General features: G+C 36.0%; 1 protein-coding gene across 3 annotated transcripts in view; it reads right to left on the reverse strand.

Moving 5' to 3' along the window:
- The window catches only part of SPART (spartin), a 39,504-nt gene extending 33,275 nt beyond the window's left edge, over positions 1–6,229 (reverse strand). The window contains exon 1 of one of the 3 annotated variants that reach the window (XM_007495330.3): positions 5,576–6,229. The gene's annotated coding sequence lies outside the window, so the exon portion shown is untranslated. The remainder of the gene's footprint in view (positions 1–5,575) is intronic. The other 2 variants (XM_007495329.3, XM_007495331.3) reach the window with 2 other exon arrangements.
- Between the last annotated feature and the right edge of the window lie 3,778 nt (positions 6,230–10,007).

Consider the following 10,007-nt stretch of genomic DNA (forward strand, 5'->3'; position numbering starts at 1 on the left):
GATGTGTCTGTAAACTTATTAGGTCACACCAAGGCCAAAAAGATAAGGAATAAATGCAGGTGTTTTAACAATCTAGTCTAAAAATCAGATCACCAATCTGGTGATCTTTGATGATGGTGATGCATGAACAAAAAATAGTCTCTAATTGTGAACAGTTAACAGAATACTGCATCTACCTTATAAAATATAAAAATATAAGTAGGTATTTCTTTAGCTATAAAACAAGGAAAACAATTCATCTTGATTATGCTGCTTTTGCTTTATTAGAAACATTAAAGTGCAGGCAGTTTTACCAATACTTTTTTGTACCAATTGTTGTATTGTACCAATACAATTTACCAATACTAATACTCCGCAACTTAAATAATGTATACAAATAATATTGCTAGAACTTTCCTATACTGCTCTCCAGAATAATCCCATAGAATACACCTCAAACTCAAACATCTAGTGACTTTAGTAACAGTATGGATTTGGCATGTTTCTTTCTCTGTTTCTGTCTCTCGTGTTCTTTACCCTTTTCTTCCTCTTGAAAACAAGATTAGTTATTTATTAGAGAATCAAAGTAACCAATGATTATTGTGGGAAGATTTTTTAAAAATCAATCTATAAAATTTTCTCTATGCATGTGGAATTTTTCCCTTTAGGACAAAGTCTTAATCTATATACCCCAAAACCACATGCACAAAAGAATATGGAAAGGAATGATCCTGTCTTATATCCATCAAGGCTGAAGGAAGGTGAGTCTTGGGGCAAGGAGAGACTGATTATAAGTACCACTTCTGATACTTCTAAGCCTTATAACAATAGCAAGCCAGTTAACCTCTGTACCTGTTTCCTTATATGGTAGAGATAATATCTATAATACCTCTCATAGGGTTGTGGGGATCAATTGAGTTACATAAGTGAAAAGAATATTTTGTAACCCTTAATTTTGAAGTGCTACTAAAAGTCAGCTATTATTCTCCAGGTATCCTACTAGCTCATTTGGAACCCTTGCTTATAAGTTCTTGTAATATGGAAGACTTTCATCTCTGGCTTCTAGTTTTATATCTTCCTTATTCTTCTGACATTCAGCTCAAAAATCCATCATCTTTGGGCTCAAAGTTCACATCTTTTCTCCTATCTGGTGATATTACTGAAGGGGAATTGGGAGACAGAAGAGAGAAAAAAATAAGAGAAAGGCTGATGTTCCTACCTGTTCTGTTACCCTTGATAAAAGAACTAAATATGAATGATTTATACTAGCTGTGTTGCCAAATACCTCTTTCCTGTGTACTTGAGTGAATTACAATCCTCTCCTCATATTTCAAGCTTCCCTCAAACAGTACTATAAAGACCCAACAGGTCTCCCTTCAAGGAAATAGGTTAGCAGTAATTAGAAAAATCCAGCCCTATTTTTCCAGAGAAAACCATTTCTCCAACAATTATATTACTTCTAGTTTCCAAATGTTATCCTTTCCTGAGATCTTTACTCTGGTTTATGTGGTCTGTTACATTTTACTGTGATAGAATGAAATGTGATATCAACTGGTTGACTTGCTACAAAAGCCAGATGGTTCTCAAACAAGCAAACAATGCTATTATGTCTGTCCTTTAGATTGTTCAGTTCTCTGTATAAGCCATTCATATCCACTCTTCTCAGAATAATACCTCTAATGGGTAAATATCATTATTTTATATTTGCATAGCTCAGAATTCTTCTTTTTGTTGAAATCTTTCACCTAGCCTTCCATGGGGAGAAGTCTAGATTCTTAAGGCTCTATCCTCGACCCCTTCATAGTAATTGTAGCAATTACACTAAAAGCAGACCTTGGAAAGTGGAAATCTAGCCATATTGTTTCTCTGGAAAAATGTGTTCCAATTTGATTTTTTAAAAGTAATTTTAGAAGTGCAATTTACTAATAAGTTAGAGATTTCCTATACAGCTATGGAAAATTTTCTAAATCATAAGATCAAGAAACCTTTTTTTTTTTTAAGAAAGAGCAAATTTCCATTTTCCTAAAGTCTTGAGGTTACCAACCAAGAACTATGGTTTCCTTATGTGCAATGCTTATTAGCACAATTTTAGATAAGATGAAATAATATTTAACTTGTGAAAGAGCAAATATAAAATTTCTTTTTTTAAAAAGGATACTATGGATATTTTCTGGTTAGGATTTAAAATTTGAGTACTGATAATAGTATAGATTAGTACTGAAACTAGTATTGATTATCAAAATAGTGGAAATAGGCTCAGAAATCAGTAGGTTCAATTATTTCACCAGTGAGAACATGTCCCATTGTGGAACTTCCTTCAATTGCACTGACTAGAAACTATATTCTTGTAATTTGCCTGGGAACATTCAGCAATTAAGTAACTTGCCTATGACTACACAGTGATATATAAGTGTCAAAGGCAAAACTTATACCCACCATGTCTTTCAGGTTCTAAAGCTTGCTTGCTATCATGCCATTCTGTCTCTTCTTAAAGTAGAATATGTAATACATATTTATTAAATTAATTGATAAATTTATATGTAATAAAATCTATAGATGGTAAATTATGTTATTCTAAATACTATATGACAAAAGAAACAAATTAAACCAAAATGTGATTCCACAGATTTCAAAGAAGAGTCCTTAGAGGTCATTTAATCCAACCTCCTTGTTTTCCAAATAAAGAACACACAGGTACACAGCAACTTGTTCAAGTTTACACAGGTAGTAAGTATATTAAAAACAACTATATAACAGAGCTAAGAACTAAACCTCTTGAGTTCTTTGACTCTGGATGAAGACATTCTTTGCTCAGAGCTTTATAAATGTTATCTCATAGAGACAAGTGCTATTATTATCATCTCCATTTCACACAAAAGGAAATGGGAGGGAGATAGGTTAAATGACTTCCCCAGAATCATACTACTTTTCAGTGTCTGAGGCTGCATTTGGATTTAGGTCTTCCCCACTTCAAGGCCAGCACTCCAACCACTGTACCTTCCAGCTCCCATTTTTCATTAAACTTTTTGTGGTTTAGTTGTTTTTCACTTACATCCATCTCCCTGTGGCCCTTTTTGGGATTTTCTTGGCATCTTTGCCAAATATCTTTACAGGAATAGTTTGCCATTTCGTTCTCTGGCTCTTTTTACAGATGAGGAAGCTAAGGCAAATAGGATTAAGTGGCTTACTCAAGTATGGCTACATAGCTAGTAAATGTCTGAGGCTGGATTTGAACTCAGGAAGATGAGTCTTCCTGACCCCTGGCCTGGAGTTCTATCTCCTGGGTCACCTAGGGTTCTTAAACTTTTTTTATGTCATAATCACCTTTCACAATTTTGTGAAACCTTTGTGTCCCTTCTCAGAATGTTTTGTTGGCTATGTTCATTATTGAAAGAAATGTCTCATTTCAGTTATAGGTTAATGGAAATAATGAAGTATTCATTCCATCTAAGTCCAGAAACACCCTTAAATCTGTCATTGGGACATTGAAATATATAATCATTTTAATGTGCTTGTAATATTGAATATTTGTTTACATAATTTTTTCCAGAACACAACTTTGCTAAATAGCCTGCATTAGGGAAAAGTAAAGATAAGCTTTAAAAAAAGTTGAAGAATTACAAAAAAATTCAACCTATACATTACCTGTTAAGAGGTTTGATTTCAGTTTAGAATTATACAAGAAAAGTTACTAAATTATTTACATCCTTTGACCCAGAGATTCTACTACCCTCGACTATTTACCTCAAGAAAATTATTGACAGAAAGAAAAGACAAGAAGCACAAAAACATTCCAGGGAAGCAATGTTTGTAATAATAAAAAGCTGGAAACAATGTATGTGGCTCAAAAAATGGCTAATGGCTTTTATGAAGTAATGAGTAAAAAAAGCAAAGTCAAAAGAACTATAGTTTTGAAAAAGGTTAAGTATTCAATGTCAGAATCATCATTGAAATCTGAAGAATCTGTCTTTTTTTTTTAAATCCCTTCTCTTTTCAGCAAATTTGCTGGAAAATAAATGTAAAATGCTTTGAAAACAATTAAAGTTACTCAAATGTCATTATTAGGAGTCTTTGTTGGGTTCAGAAGTAGAAATTAAATGTATTGGTAAATCTAAAAAAATAAAATAAAATAAAAAGTTTGGCCACGTGAAAAAATCAATTTAGGTAACACTTTAAATTTTACAAAGCACGTTTTCATCACAGGGCAGTCCAGGAATGTTCTATTAGTTCTATTAGTCCCATTTTATAGAGAGGTACACTTGTCTCAGGCAATCTGATTTGCTCAAAATTACTCAACTAATAGGTAGCAGGGCTACCTCTCAAAACCAAGTCCCTTAATTCTAAATCTAGTCTTCTTTATATATTCCTATACCTTCTGATATGTTTTGCTTAAATACTAACTTCATTAATAAAAGCGGCAAAAGTTTCTCTGCTTGTCCACACTTTCAATTAAGTTGTTCAAAAAATCAATAAATTTGCTTTGTTTTAGTGATTAAAAGGTGAGAGTGATACTGTTGGAGATTCCTTCATTTGGGACATTGCATCCTTAAATAACTTTTTCAATGAAATTTAAATTGTTTCTTAACAGACTGTAAAAAAACACTAATATATGTCGTTATATTTTTGAGGTTTCTAGTTCAGATACAAGTTCCAATCTCAAACATATTCATCAAATTCCAAGTGAAGAAATAAAAGGGTATAAAAAAATCCCAAGTAGCTTATTTAAACATCAGAGTCAAAGAGGTGCTATTAGCCATACATTAACTTATATCTGACATAGGTAAGTTACAAGATAAACAGCATCATCCTAATTATGATCCAGAAAGATCCTAAGCAAATATCACAAATGTGTTAAACAAAATACAAGTAAAAAATTATTAACTCCTGAATCCGCCAGTAAATTTTCAGATGGCAATTATTCCTTTCATTTTCACTAATATTTATTTAAGGGTGCCAGTGCCTTCTCTTACAATTTTACCCTATCAATTTCAGTCATTAAATGGAATCCATTAGATTATAAACTCTTTGAGAGCAAGAACCGACTTTTTAACTTTTTTTGTTTTTGTTTTTTGCATCCCCAGAGCTTAGCATAGTGCCTGGCATTTAGTGGGAGCCTAAAAAAATGTTTATTGAATCAAATCACCATGGTGAAAGAAGGACGGGGTATGAAAATTAAGCGGGGAAAAAAAGACAGTTCTTGTTTGTGGGACTCCAGGATCCCACTAAACCAAAATGAAGATTTGAAAAAAGAAAAGGGGAGGGGAGAGACAATGAAGGAAATTAGTTTTATCCCTAAAGGTGAAATAGATAAGAAAGCAGTCTCCCAGTTTGCCTTTAGACAGTGAACTCAACTGCACATTCCTCGTTTCCAGAACTCTCCGGGGTGGGGGCCTGGAGCACGCTGATTTAGCAGTTCCGCACGCCCCATCCATGGATCCCATCTCCCCCTAACACACTTTCACACAACCAGCCCACAACTCTTTCGCGCTGACTCAGCAGACGCTGCACTAGTCACGAGGCTCTAAGCGGGTACTGCTGACAAACCCTGGGCCAACCCCCGCGTTGAACAGAACTTGAAACTCGCCCCAGCTTTTACCTGTCAAAGCTCTGGCTCGTCAGCACCAGCTCTCAGAGGGATGCCAGCAGGGTACTGACCGTCCCGGGCCACCAGCTTCGGGAAGTCACAATCCCTCTACCTTGAGGTGGGGTAGGGGAAAGTTCCAAAGTACTCCGCGCTCTTCTTCCCCCAGCCCCTAGGACAGGGCAGGCTCGTGACGTTCCTCCAGCGAGCGTCCTGGGAAGGGGAAGGGGGAGGCTCGATCCAGCTCTCGGACAAACCCGACGTCTGGCAGCTCAACGCCGTTCGTCCAGTAGGCCTGATTCCAACGGCTAAGCTCGGGCCCCCAACCTCACTCAGGGGCCGTGGGTTGGCGGCGAGTTCCCTGAAACCTGAGCTTTCCTTTCGAGTGTCACCTACCCGGCGAGATTTCCCACACGTTCACCGCCCAGTCTTCTGGCCTTTCCTTTTTCCAAGCCCTTTACCCCCAAGGAAGGCTGAAACCCCACCCCAAGCTAATCTTGGAAAGGGCGAAGACCTAGAAGAACAAGCGTGTCACTGGAATCCAAGGAAAAGAGCCAAATCCTGGGCCCCCTAGAAGTGACTTAGCGTTTATTTACTTCTGACTCGGCCTAGGCCATCTACAACCACGCCTCCTCCGTTCCCAGGGCCGTCCCCCCTCCTCTCATCTGTACCCCGCCCCCGCCCCCGCCCCTGCGCAGGCGTCCTGGAGACCACAGAGCCTAGCTAGGGGGCCGACTCATCCAAGTCTTGAACTTTAAATGTAGAATAATACAGTGATTGCGTTGGACTACTAGAGGGGTAGACCAGGCAAAACTTTTTGTGCAAGGCAGCTATGTTCGGGTTCCTACTTCCCAGTTGGAATGTTTAAAAAAATATTTACTGCTATTAGTTTCTTGGGTTGTATTATTATAATTTACATAGCTTTTTAAGACTTGAAAAGTGCTTCAATCGGTTTAATATAAATACCTATTTGAATATTATTGTGTACAGTATTTATAAATAAAATGACATATATAGCAATAGCAATACAACACAAATATTAATTATAATTTGCAAATTATATTTCTATATTGTTTATAAATAATTATATCTTTATATAATAAATTATAATTCATAAATATTTGTGTTGTATTGCTATTGCGATAAATATTTGGTATTTTAAGAAGGTGTTAAGTTGTATTGCTATTGCCATAAATATTTTATATTTTAAGAAGGTGTTAAGCTTTAATGCCCTGCTAACCTTCCATGTGGATAAACACAACTTTATATAAAATATTCCTTTGGAAAGAATCCCATGGAGTGTAATATAAAGAGCCACTGACATTTACTAGCCTTGTGACAATGGGAGTGACAATCTTCCTTGGCCCCAGTTTCTTTCTTGTTATCAAGCAGGTATATATAGGACTTTACAAACATTAAAGTACTATGTAAACATCAGTAATCTTTACAGAAATTGAAAGCAAACTGGGTTATGTAAATTAAGAGTATTGCCTATACTTGCTATCCACTTCCTGGCAGAGAATTAATGGATTCAGGGTGATGAAGGAGGCATGCTTTTTTTTTTTTACATGACTCCAATGATGGTGATTTATTTTTGTTCACTGAAAAAAAAATTAAGTATCTTCACAGTGTCTCTAACACATACTATATAATAATATGTATGTTCTCATAGTTAAAGATTTGTAACCTCATGTCATATTGGCTAGGAAAGGGAAAGAAGAAAACTTAGCCCCCTCCTAGAAAACATATTTTTTTCAAAATATCTCAAAATCTGCAATACATTTTAGATAACTGTATATATAGACCTTAGTGCTCTCAGAGAGAAATGAATCTTGTACACTTGATCTAAATACTTTCAGATTCAATTTTTAAAGATATATTTTAAAATTTTATTTGAAAAACATAAGAGGGTTTTTTTAGGGAAAAGACAGAAGTTGATTGAATTACTTAATTTCCCTGCCTCATTTAACATAAATACTTGTCATTTGAGAACAATGACTTATTTAAAGGTTTGAATAATGCAAAACCTATTGGAAATTGCAAGCATGTAGAAAGAGCACTGGATTTAGGATGAAAGGTGCTGGTTCTGAGACAGCTATGCTACTTATTAACTGGATGACCTTGGCATAACCTCTCCAAGACCAAATTTATCTATAAAATGGGGCAAATAGGACCTTATTGGAATGTGGCTGTGATTAAAAAGCACTTTGTAAAGCTTAAAAGTGCTATGGGAAGATTAAAATTGATCTTGTATCATTTTCTAATTGATCCTATTTACAAATAATTGATTTAATCCTGTAACTGTTTAGGTCTTGGTCCTTGGTTCACAGATTCATCTGGCCAGTAGTGTATTGATGGAAGTAGATATTGGTTTGGTGTTATATAATTCTGCTATTATGTTCTGCATTTTATATTTTATTCCACTCTAAACGAGTTTACTCTGTAAAATATTCTGCATTCCATGCAACAGGTCCAATGCTTCTCTTTACCTCTAAACTAGCAGCTTATAAATTAAAAAATTCACTCTCCCTTTCTGTGGCTAAGTGTATAAACTATATGTTTCTCATGAACACTCCTAATTAAATGTTATCTAAACAAATCCTATAAATCAGGTCTACAAAGGGAGGTTTGTTACTTCACATAACGTCAGTTGTTTAGAAGCTAAATAATAACTGTGTGCCATTTTAAGAACGGGACCAAATTGACCCTAGTTCTGTCCTAAGCCCCTGTCCTTACAAATTTCAGGTGGCCCTCTCTCATGCCACAGTGTCTCCAAGTCTGATACTCCTGTTTGGTGACGATGACCATGAGATGCAGCTAGACCACATAAATTCAGAAAAGGCATTCCTTCCAGAAAGAAAGGGGTGGATCTGATCTCTTGTGAACTTATGCCCACCTTCATTTCTGTAACTGATCATAATTTCTTAAACCTTTGATGTTACCCATATCAAAACCAATCATATGATTTTTGTTCTATTCTTTGTCCTCTACTTACAAAATTGTATTGCACTCCAAATTCAGAATCTTTTGGCTACTTGAGACACAAAGAAATCTGCATTATTGGTGGGAAGTGCCTCAATTAATAAAAAAAGAAGACATTTTTATTTTGAAGGCTACCTCAATTTACCAAAGTGGTATTAAATTCTACTGTACCAGCTACTATAAATTCATTTTTCATTTGACAAAATGTTTTCATTTTTAGATTGGATACATTTTATTTTTACTTAAGACATCCCAACAAACATACCTAATGATGACATTTAATTAACATTTTTTCATAGCATTTAATGTGCACATATATATATATATATATATCACTTAGCAAATTTGCTGAAAACAGAAGGGATGAATCATTCAAATTTGATAGTATGATTGTAACATTGAGCATTGTATTTAGTGTTTTGGTGCCTCTCAATGTTAGCTTTTTAAACATTGAAATCATTGTTCTTTTGATTCTTTACTCTGCAACTCCTCATAAAATCCATTATTGGGCATATATTTTGTTTTTAGCTTTTTATTATTACCTGCGTGGGCACTGGGCACATTGGGCGTCAGATGAAGCTTCCCCGATCCAGTGAGAAGCCTCAAGGTAGGAAGATAGAGGAAGGATAGAAGTTCTGGATGCCACGAGGGGGATGGCAGAGCCAAGTTAGAGATATGAGGTGGCAGAAATCAAGTCAGAAATCCAGGCCTTATTAATTATCAAGGAGCCACAGCAAAAACTCTGATCAGTGGACTACTCAGAAGGCTTATACCCATCCAAAGATCCAAATTTAATACCACACAGGTCGGAGACATGATAGAGAAAAGAAAGTGCCTGGCCAGAGGCCAGGTCCCAGGTGGGAGAGGTAGATAAGGAAGGGAATTAAAGGGAATTAAAGGACAGGCATCAGTGAGAGCTGAGATCCAAGAGAAAGAGAGGGCGGAGCTTGCTGTGGCCTGGTATTTAATCTCTTTGATATGCAAATATACACAATACATAGGGATGATTATCATTGGTTAAAGACAAGGTATAGGTGTGGTTTCTCTTAGCCAGGTGAACACAAAGAAACCTGTTTTCCCCGCCTAACCTGGGAGAAGCTGGGGTCAAGGGTCAGAGGCTTTCCCAGCTATGCTCAAGACTGAGCATGCTCTCTTCTAAGCCACTCTGTACATACTGTTTCCCTTGCTCATAGCTAGGGGTGGACTGCTACAATACCCATAGTGCTGCTTGGGAATATTTTCATGTCTGTGGGTCTTTTTTTTCTATCACTAATTTTCTTGAGGTACATAGTCTCACTAATATAATCTCTGTGTCAAAGGATGTAAATAATTTAGTAACATTTCTCAAGCAATTCCAATAAACTAGAGCCTTTCGGTATGAAAAGTCCTTGATCAGTTTAGAAGTCAAAGAAATTCATTAGATGAAAGGGAATGTGACACAAAGAAAATGTATTTGGTAGCTTCT

This window comes from Monodelphis domestica, chromosome 4 (assembly GCF_027887165.1).
Source record: "Monodelphis domestica isolate mMonDom1 chromosome 4, mMonDom1.pri, whole genome shotgun sequence".
In the NCBI taxonomy this organism is placed as follows: domain Eukaryota; kingdom Metazoa; phylum Chordata; class Mammalia; order Didelphimorphia; family Didelphidae; genus Monodelphis; species Monodelphis domestica.